Here is a 10433-nt window from a genome sequence, read left to right as displayed (position 1 = left end):
AAGACAATGAACAAGCTATTTGTCTCCTGCCATCTGTCTCCAGCCTTTGACTAAAGGCTAGGGGCACCATACTTTACTCTTGGCTAATAGCCATTTATGGACTTAACCTCCAAACATTTATCAAGCTCTTTTTTAAACTCTGTTAGATTGCTGGCCTTCACAGCCTCCTCTGGCAAGGAGTTCCACAGGTTGACTGTGCACTGTGTGAAGAAAAATTTTCTTTTATGAGTTTTGAACCTACTACCCATTAATTTCATTTGGTGTCCTCTAGTTCTTATATTATGGGAACAAGTAAATAACTTTTCAATATTCACTTTCTCCACACCATTCATGAGTTTATATACCTCTATCATATTGCCCCTCACTCTCCTCTTTTCTAGACTGAAAAGTCCCAGTCTCTCTAGCCTCTTCTCACATGGGACACTTTCCAAACCCTTAATCATTTTAGTTGCCCTTTTCTGAACTTTTTCTAATGCTAGTATATCTTTTTTGAGGTGAGGAGACCACATCTGCACGCAGTACTCATTTTAGTATCAAAGTGCCTAATTATATCTTTTGTACTGGGCTACGTCTACACGTGCAGCCAACATCGAAATAGCTTATTTCGATGTTGCGACATCGAAATAGACTATTTCGATGAATAACGTCTACACGTCCTCCAGGGCCGGCAACGTCGATGTTCAACTTCGACGTTGCTCAGCCCAACATCGAAATACGTGCAGCGAGGGAACGTCTACACGTCAAAGTAGCACACATTGAAATAGGGATGCCAGGCACAGCTGCAGACAGGGTCAATGGGCGGACTAGCGCTTCCGGGGCAACAGCTAGCCGCTCCCTTAAAGGACCCCTCCCACATACACTCAGCCTGCACAGCACGCAGTCTGAGGAGCCATATAGGCACACAGACCCCGAGCGCCACAGTCATGGACCCCCAGCAGCAGCAGCAGCAGCAGCAGCAGCTAGAGGTCCACCCAGCCCTCCCGGCAGGAGCAGGGCTTGCCCTGGCTCATGCCATGTTGGGGGCAGCTGAGCACCTTCTTGCCCCAGGGGAGGAGATGCCCCCAGGGCAGCGGGGCTCAGCCCCTACCCCTGCAGCACCCCGCCCCCCCCGCCTCACACGCCGGCGGCTGTGGAGCTACCCCCACCAGCACCGACTGGTGGGAGCGGCTGGTGCTTGGGGAGTGGGACGACGACCACTGGCTCAGGAACTTCAGGATGACCCGCCAGACATTCCTGGAGCTGTGCCAGTGGCTCACCCCCGCACTCAGGCACCGGGACACTGCCCTGCGGCGTGCCCTCCCTGTGGAGAAACGGGTCAGCATCGTTGTCTGGAAGCTGGCCACTCCAGACAGCTACCGATCCGTGGGGCAGCAGTTTGGTGTCGGAAAGGCCACCGTCGGGGCGGTCTTCATGGAGGTAAGAGAACCCACAGGGGGAGGCCAGGCCAGGGCAGGGGGCCCAGAGCAGGCCAGGGTAGGGCAGGGCAGGGCAGGGTATGGCAGGGCAGGGCAGGGTAGGGCAGGGTAGGGCAGGGCAGGGCAGGGCAGGGCAGAGCAGGGCAGGGCAGGGTAGGGCAGGGCAGGGCAGGGGGGCCAGGGCAGGGCAGGGCAGGGGGGCCAGAGCAGGGCAGGACAGAGCAGGGCAGGGCAGGGTAGGGCAGGGCAGGGCAGGGCAGGGGGGCCAGAGCAGGGCAGGGCAGGGCAGGGCAGGGCAGGGCAGGGGGGCCAGAGCAGGGCAGGGCAGAGCAGGGCAGGGCAGGGCAGGGCAGGGCAGGGGGGCCAGAGCAGGGCAGGGCAGAGCAGGGCAGGGCAGGGTAGGGCAGGGCAGGGCAGGGGGGCCAGGGCAGGGCAGGGCAGAGCAGGGCAGGCCAGGGCAGGGCAGGGCAGGGCAGGGCAGGGGGGCCAGGGCAGGCCAGGGCAGGGCAGGGCCACGCATACCCTGCTCACCCCTCATTGGGGCTGTCCCATGTGCTTTCTCTGCAGGTCGTGCGTGCCATCAACACCATGCTCCTGCACAGGCTCGTGAGGCTGGGGGACCCACATGCCACTGTCGCCGCCTTTGCCACCCTGGGCTTCCCCAACTGCTTCGGGGCTCTGGATGGGACTCACATCCCCATCCGCGCCCCGGACCACAGTGGAGGCCGATATGTCAATTGGAAGGGCTACCATTCAGTCGTCCTGCTGGCCTTGGTGGACAGCCGGGGACGGTTCCAGGACATTTACGTGGGCTGGCCTGGCAGCACCCACGACGCCCGGGTTTTCCGGAACTCGGGCCTGTGCCGCCGGCTGGAGGCGGGGACCTACATCCCCCAGCGGGAGATCCCTCTGGAGGACACCACCATGCCCTTCTGCATCATCGCGGATGCGGCCTACCCCCTCCGGCCGTGGCTCATGCGCCCCTACACGGGCCACCTCTCCGCCAGCCAGGAGCGCTTAAACGAGCGCCTGAACCATGCGCGCCAGGTGGTGGAGCGCTCATTTGGCCGCCTCAAGGGACGCTGGCGATGTCTCCTGACCCGCCTGGATGCCAGCCCCAACAACATCCCCCAGATTGTGGGTGCCTGCTGCGCCCTGCACAACCTCGTGGAGAGCAAGGGGGGGGAGCTTTCTTCAGGGCTGGGCCACCGAGGCCGGCAGGGCACACGTGCAGCCACCTGCTGCCCCCAGTCGGCAGGTGGACCCAGAGGGGACCCGGGTCCGGGAGGCCCTGCGGGCCCACTTCGAGCAACAGGCCGCGGGGTGAACTCTGCCCAGGCCCCCTACTGCCTGCCCCTTCCTCCCCCACACTCCTGCCCCAATGCCCACACCATGGAGCACCCCACCGCCCCCCCCCCCACTTGTCCAGGAGAAATGACAGCACGAACTTGTGGGTGAACGTAAATGTTTTTTTTGTCTTAAAGAATTTTTTTTTTTTTTGTAAATAAATAAATATGTGAAACAGAAACCAAAAAGGAGGGACAAACGTTCAACAAAAGCAAGATGTGCACAAATAAAACAATATACAACAACAAAGCAAAGAACTGTGCGCCATCAACAAAAAAGAAAAGCAGGGAGGAGAACGGGGAGAACTATTTACAGGGGGGGACGGGGCAAACAGGGGCAGCAACATACAGCAGTCCCCAAAGTCTGTCCAACAAGGGGGGGGGCCACGTCCCGGGCCCCTCGCCCCTACAGCCCAGCAGTGGGCGTGCCCGGCCGGGAGCTCCGCCGGGCCTGCAGTCTGGTGCGCGGCTGGGTGGGAGCAGGCTCCACCGGAAGGTAGCGGTGCCGGCGAGTCTCGGGTGGCTCCAGGGGTCCCTCGGAGTGGTGGCCCTTGCGGGGAGGTGGTGGGGCGACGGCGGACGGCCCGGCGACAGCTGGAGCAGCTGGTGGTGGGGCTGCAGGAGCGGGCATGGTGGGCGGTGGCTCGGCCGGCACGGCATGGGGGGCCAGGTAATCAACCAGCCGGTTGATGGTCTCCATATAGGCCCCCCATGCCTCCCTGCACCAGGCCAGCGCCTGCTCCTGCAGCCGGAGGTGCTGCTCCGACACCTCCAGCTGCCGGCAGAGGATGGCCAGCAGCTGGGGGTCCGTGGCCACCGCCGGTAGCAGGCGCGGGGTCCGCCGTCTGGCCCTCCGCGGGGCCGGTCGTTCCTCGGCCGAGGGGCTGCCCTGGAGCGCGGGTCCCGGAGGGCTCTCCGGGACAACCGAGGCCTCGTCGGCGCTCTCTTCCGGTCCTTCGGATGGTGCAGGTGCAGGTGCAGGTGCAGGACACAGGAGAGGAGGGGGGAAAGAAGAATGGAGACAGGCGTTAGTGTGGGCCCTGAGCCGTGGCCTTTGTCCCCCCCACCCTGTGCTGCAGGTTCCCCATCCCCGTCCCCGGGAGATGCTGCTGTGATGGATGGGGTTCAGGGGTCCCCCTGCCCTGCAGCCCGTCCCCTGGTGGGAGCGACTCTCACTTCACCCCGCAGGGTCTGAGAGCAGGAGAGGTTTCTCAGGCCACAGATGCCCAGTTTCTGGCAGGAGTGATAGCACCAGCTGTCGGAAGAGACAGTCCTTCCAACCCATCGTGGAGAGAAGACCCCAAGGGGGGCCCCTCTGGGATGCAGCTTTCCCCCTCCTCTGGCTGGCTGCCTACCAGCTCTCCCTTCCCCTAGCCTCTACCTGTGGCCCCCGCCCTCGCCCCCCAGTTCCAAGCCAGCTCGGCTCCTCCCTCCTGTTTGCTCAGGGCAGAGGTGTCACCTGCCAGCTGTAGCGCCAGGATCCTCCTTTGGCCCTGGGAGCTCCTCGGCTCTGGTGGCTCATATGTAGCCTGAGTCTCCCTTTGGCACTCCCCCCACTCCATCGCATGCTGCTGCTGCGGGGTGTCCCACCCCCTCCGCCCGGGGGACCCTCGAGGTTCCGCTCCCCCCTGACCCGGGGATGGGGCATGGCACTGTCATGCAGGGTGGCGGGGGGCAGGGGCTGATGGCTGCAGTGCTGTGAGGGCCATGGCCCTGGTGTCCTTGGGGCCATGGCCATGTGAGCGTGTGGGGGGCCCTGGACACATCTCTGTTCCCCCCGCCCCTCAAGCCCCGGGGTGTCCACCAGAGACGGGTACCTACCTGTGGGTCCGCTCCCATGGTCCGGAGATCCCCGGGGGTCGGAGGCCCTGCTGCTGCTCCGGGATGGCAGGAGGAGGATCTGCAGGCTGGATTCTGCGGAGGAGGAGCCCCCCTCCTCCTCCTCCTCCTCCTCCTGCCGCGATGTCCCGGGGATGGCCTCCGGGGGGGGCCCCCGGGGTGCGGGGCTTGCCTCCGGGGCGGAGTCCATCTGCAGGGCCTGCTCGGGCTTGTCAGCCGAGGTGTCAAGGGTGACCGGAGGGGAGGAGGTGTGCCGGGAGCCCAGGATGTCCCTGAGCTCCCTGTAAAAGGGGCAAGTGACGGGGGCGGCCCCAGATCGGCTGGCCGCATCCCGTGCCCGGGCGTAACCCTGCCGCAGCTCCTTGACCTTACTGCGGACATGGTCAGGAGTGCGGGCAGGGTGACCCCGGGCAGCCAGGCCGTCGGCCAGCCAAGCGAACGCATCTGCGTTCTGCCTCTTGCTCCCCATTACCTGGAGCACCTCCTCCTCACTCCAGAGCCCCAGCAGGTCCCGCATCTCGGCCTCCGTCCAAGAGGGGCCCGGCTGCCGCTTCCCAGACTGCGTGGCCCCCTGGCTGCCCTGGCTGCTCTGCCTCCCCTTGGGGGGGTCCCCTGGGGGCGCTGGGGGGGCTGCTGGGCAGCCATGGCTGCAGACAGGGGCTTAGGACTGTGCAGGCTTGCCGCCGCGTGTGCAGGCAGGAGCCTGCACGTTGCCTCAGTCTCCTGCAGTCAGGGCGGGGGAGGGGACCTTTAAGGGGCCGCTCCACGCGGCCACCAGTGAGCTGAGGGGCTGGAGAGAGCGTCTCTCAACCCCCCAGCTGATGGCCGCCATGGAGGACCTGGCAATTTCGACGTTGCGGGACGCGGCTCGTCTACACTGTCCCTACTTTAACGTTGAACGTTGAAGTAGGGCGCTATTCCTATCTCCTCATGAGGTTAGCGACTTCAATGTCTCACCGCCTAACGTCGAAGTTCACTTCGAAATAGCGCCCGACGCGTGTAGCCGCGACAGGCGCTATTTCGAAGTTACTGCCGCTACTTCGAAGTAGCGTGCACGTGTAGACGCAGCTCTGATGTTATACATGACACATGCTCTGAACAGCAAATATATTTCATTTTTTTTTTTAATTTTCAGTTATGGTCAGTTAATACAGCTGGTAAAAATTGAGAAAAAATTGAAAAGTGTATCCATTTCCCCCGCCCCCTTTTTATCCATATTTAATCAATTTCAAATTAGAAATTTCCACTAATATTCACCTTCACCTTAATGGCTATGTCTAGATTACGTAGATTTGTCAACAGAAGTTTTTGTAGGAAGATATCTTCTGACAAAACTTCTGTCGACAGATTGCAGAGAAACTGCCAAGTGCATTGTAAGCATGATCTGCTTTGTCAACAGACAGCAGCTGCACTCCCCCGCCACTCTCTCAAAAAAACACCCAACCAGAAGCACAGCAGACACGGCTGCCCAGTGTCCCAGAAGCCCTGTCTATCAACCGTGGACACCCTGGAACATCCAGACCAGCTTTCTGTTGACAGATCTCTGCTGAGAGTGGGGTTATTCCTCACAGGGAATGAGGTACACTTGTCCACAAAAGTGCTGCATTCTGTCATCTTACTGTCAACAGAACACCTTGGGAATCTGGATGCTCCATGGGTTTTGTTGGTAAAATGGCTGTTTAACTGACAAAACCCTCTAGTGTAGACATAGTCCAAGATGCCAGATTAACAGTGGTGAACCCTGAAATTAAAATAACACTTATGGAGGACCTTATAGCGCGTAGGTTAAGCCACAGCCAGATTTTTCTACATGAAGTATAAACACCAGCACAGCAAGATGGTGGGTAAACCAGTCAAGTTAGTTTCTACTGAAGAGAAATGTGTTTCTGAAAGTTACCTGTATAGTGGAGGTATCAGTGACCATATTGACTATGTCCCCAACACCATAATATACGAAAATAAGACAAGCAACAAGATAGACACAGTGTTACAAGTGATATCATGATGTTGTCATCTCATCAAGAAAAATAATGAGCTCATCCATCTTTCAAGGAACCTTAATTATGTCATAAAATATTCTGTTCAATGTTAATAAAAGCACCTGATAAATATACAAAGATAATTATGAGGATCTTTATATACAAGGCTATTGGATGCCTACAGCTAAAATCAGTGGTCGTGTGCTAAATGGACATATTTTTACTCATGGCTACTTATTGTTTTGTACGAATGTCTAACACATATTGTATTGGTAGAGCATTCACACAAACACCTGGAAGATAGCACACCTACCATTTAATACATACATATATTTCACCCTAAGGAAATGGAAGTTATATCTAGTTGTACACTGGTCAATCACGTCTGAACACCTCTGCACAGATGCGTCTCTGAATCTGAACCTTGATCTTGTCTTGATGAATTTCTGACATGTTAGAACATTTGTGGTATGTTGAAGACAGAAGAAAAGAATAACAGAATTCTCCAAGTCCTTCGTTAGAAGGTGCACCCAGTAATCAGTGAACAAAACTATAAAAAGCCACATTTATATCTGCACAAACAGCATCTAGCCTCTTTCTTCTGTGTCTCCAGGCAGGAAAACTCAGCTGTAGAGATGAGTGGAAGTGATAAGTAGCTCAGTTAATGCTTTTGAATATAAAAGCCTTTTCAGCCTTTCTGATAAAGACTGCAGAGGCATGTCTTCATGGACATTTAGTCTGCAACTAGTGGACATCCTGGTATTATTATTTTTTATATGTTTGGGACTGACAGAGAACATTCTGTGTTAAAATCAGAGAAAGATTAGCCTAGCTCCTGCCATCTGTCCATACAATGAGTGTAAGGATGGATAAAATTTCATATTGCTTAAAATACTGTGCAAGAGCATCACTGCTTTGCAGACTATTCTGGGGACTGATACATATATCTTTGCCTTTGGAGATGGGTTGAGGAAAAAAATAATTTCCAAAGACACATCTTACTATAGACCTTTTCCTAGCAAGGCTTCTATCTGATCAGTCAGTCTATGTTTCTTTATGTGAAGCCTTCCTGTCCATACCTATATGTTCACGCCCTAAAAAATGTGTGATGGAGACTATAAGAAAGTCTGACTTAAACAGACTAGGCTATTTGTGAAATTCCACATCTCTCTAACTCTTTAGTGATTAAAAAACCTCTGATAGTTTGATATGACATGTTTGCCTTTAGGAAGTCTTCAAGGAGTAAGTCTAAAAAGAATTAAAATTTAAAAAGGGAGGCTTCAACTTTTTAGCATTAAATCTAATGAATCAGCTTGAGATAGGCATATACCCGATTTCCACATTTCTCATTTGACAGCTTTTGTTTAAAAGTCTTGAAATCATCTGTGGATGCACCTATAAAAACACATGAAGAAGCTAAGCTAACACTGTTGACATCAGTAGTCCTAAAATGTTCCTCTTGATAAAGGAGTTATAAGCATAATCATGGATTCTAATGTGCCCCAAGAATGTTAATGTTATGCGACAACTACCATGAAGACCAGAAACTAAATTTGATGAAGACGTATTAGATATTTTTTTCAGTACCAATGAATGGTAAAAAGCCCACAAAAACAGTTTAGCTGGAAAAGTGTGGCTAAAAAACATGGACTTCAGCAATTGCAATCCAGAGATTAAGTAAATCATCTTTTTACTCCTAAATAGAGCTAGTCAGGAATTTTTGATAGAATGGTTTTTGTCAGAACATTCCGATTTGTCTAAGCCAAAACTTTTCTTTTGTTTGTTTTTTTAAACACAACTTCTCTTTGGAAGGTTTACTCATGTCCAAAATAGAATTTGCAGTGTGAGAGAAAAAAAAAAACTATCAATGATCAATATACTGGTGATGAGGGAAGTCAATTGGCATGTTGGAGACCAAGGATCCACTACTTGCTTGGCTTAAAGAAGAGCTGCCTCTACTAGACTGCAGAACCAGTTTTTCTTTGGCCCAGTGAACATTTAACTCTTTATACTAACTGGAACAGCTGAAACAGGAGAGAGAAACTAACTCTATAGTCAGATGGGATGTGGGAGACAATGCTCACATCCCTTGTCCGAATCTGCTATAGGAAGACTTGAAGAAGGGTCTTCCACATCCCACATGAGCATCTTAACAAGGAAGGTACTGCATTATTTGGGAGCAGCTGTATCATTCTCCCAGGTCTTGGGTTCTTTATTTTTTTCAGGGAAGAGGAGTTGCAAAAATTTCAAAAAGTTACTTTTTTTTCCGGTGTGGAACAAAAAGAGACTCTGAAACAGCAACATTTTATGCACCAAGTACCTTGATTTTGGGGCCGCACCAACCTCTCTAACAGCAAATAGACATGCTCCTGATGTTAATACAGCAAAGACCTAAGAGATAATATAAAGCAAATGTTTTTACTCTATTGTACACTAAAAAAAAACCCTCAGAAACTAATGTACTCCATAAACTGGGCGCACAGGGAGTCTGTATAGAAATATTTGCTATTAATTCCCTTAATGAATACTAACATTTAATATCTTGAAGCTGTCTATGTGAAATTGCTAGGTAATTATCAACTAGTGGTGAGAAAAAAACAGGTGATTATGTTTGTTAAATTTTGGGATCATGATATTTTGCTATATCCTTCATTTTATCAAGGGTGATTAATAAGGTCCAAACATTGGAAATGAGTTGGATAGGGGTTTAAATCCACATGTGTCCAAATAGTTTTTTCTTTTAAAAGTACAGAAGAGGAAAACACATTTGAAAACAAGTGTATGAGAAAGACAGTGTGAGGGAGTGAGGCAGGAAGGGAGTATGAGTAACACATTCAAGTGACAAACTAAAAACTAAAAAGTAAAGAAAAACTGGTGCAAGAATAACCAACCCATTCAACTAAGTTTGGCATGAGATTCTTATCATGGATATGAGATGGAGCTAGGAGAGTTGTACTGGGGAAAAAAGTTCTAAAATCCTCTAGCTGAAACTTTTTTTAGCCACACACTATCAGAATTTTAGGTTATCCTGAGGAATTCTGAGGTTCTACAGGTATCTCCCGTCAGGGAAAATCACTTTACAGTGGTTTTCACTGCATTTCAGTTTAACTACATAATTGTGTTCTTTACTCATCAATTGCTTGCCACACTATACAATGACAGAATGATGCTTTTCTTACCCATGTGGAATGAGGTGGACAGATTAGAAAGAGTGGGTCAAAGTCTGTTCTGAAAATGATAGTGGTTTTGTAGCCATATTGGTTGCAGGATATTAGAGCAACAAGGTGAGTGAAGTAATGTTTTTATTGGGACGACACTTTTTTTAAAGAAGAACTCTGTGTAAGCCTAAAAGCTTGTTTCTTGCACCAACAGTGGAGAAGTGACCTATAACACAGGAAGTAACAGATGCATACTCATCTGTTGTGTTGAGTTATTTAAATAGAGAGTTATTTAATTAAACTCAGTGGACCACCATTGTAACCACCAGCAGGATTTTGCTACTTCTATTTAAATCACTGAATTAATGTCAATGTCATGTTTAATTCCCTAGGTAACATTAAAACTAAGCATCATGAGACTAATTCATAACCTGCATTATGTTTCTGTTGTGAGTTACTTTATATGAGAGGCTGTACTAGAAATCTGATTGAGTACTGATGGCCAAAGCAATCACCACTCTAACAGGCAGTTAAAAAATCTGGTTCACATTCACTACAATTCTAGGGGGAGAAAGGGAATTTTCTTTCATAGCTGTACTTGAGTTTTCAGAATCTGAAATACAAAATCCACATGTGATATCTACAGATCAGAATATCAAATAGTAACAACATCTCTCTAGCAGAATCTTGTACACA

Source organism: Carettochelys insculpta, chromosome 1, assembly GCF_033958435.1.
Source record: "Carettochelys insculpta isolate YL-2023 chromosome 1, ASM3395843v1, whole genome shotgun sequence".
In the NCBI taxonomy this organism is placed as follows: Eukaryota; Metazoa; Chordata; order Testudines; family Carettochelyidae; genus Carettochelys; species Carettochelys insculpta.
Note: the sequence above shows the minus strand (reverse complement) of the source record.